This window comes from Buceros rhinoceros, unplaced genomic scaffold (genome assembly GCF_000710305.1).
Source record: "Buceros rhinoceros silvestris isolate BGI_N320 unplaced genomic scaffold, ASM71030v1 scaffold16991, whole genome shotgun sequence".
Taxonomy (NCBI): Eukaryota; Metazoa; Chordata; class Aves; order Bucerotiformes; family Bucerotidae; genus Buceros; species Buceros rhinoceros.
This window is the reverse complement of record NW_010392668.1, coordinates 22223-22877: the sequence shown is the minus strand read 5'-3', so window position 1 is coordinate 22877 and position 655 is coordinate 22223.

Genomic DNA, 655 nt, shown 5'->3' with positions numbered 1-655 from the left:
GGACGGGGTGGCAGCGTGGGTGATGCTGGGAGAGGCAGCCCGGGGGTTTTGGGGGGGTTGAGGATGGAGCAAGACCTCCTCGCCTGTGGACGGGTCTGAATCAGGAGAGGAAGGAGGTGTTGCCGCACCCTCCCCTGCTCTTCGCCCTGCAAAGCCGGCAGCTTCGAGAAGCTGCAGTTTTCGCTGCTGTGTGTTCACGGGCTCCACAGTTGAAGGGGTGCCAGGTCTGAGGACCCCCCGATCATCAGGCACCAATGAATGCCACCAGGCTGGGGCTGGGATGAGCTGGAGCCAGGCTGAGCGTGAGCTGGGAGCGAGCGGGCTGGGCTGGGAGCGAGCAGCCACAGGGTGGCTGGAGAGAGCTGCCGTGGTGGAGCTGCCGCCATCCCTGCCCGCAGCCGGCAAGGACGGGCTCCTGTCCCCTGGCTGGACCATCCTGGTGACCCAAATGGGTGCTGACAGACATAACGGGGGGCCAGACACCAGACCAGCACCCTCCTGGGTGGGAGGTGCTCCCTGCTCTCCCAGAGCCTGGCAAGCAGCGAGGAGGACCCATGCGCGGTGTCACATCCTTGGAGCTGCTGTGCTACCCGGCGAGCTGCGAGGATCCAGTGCCTGCTCCCAAAGGAAGGGGCAGGGATGGGCCGGTGCCCCA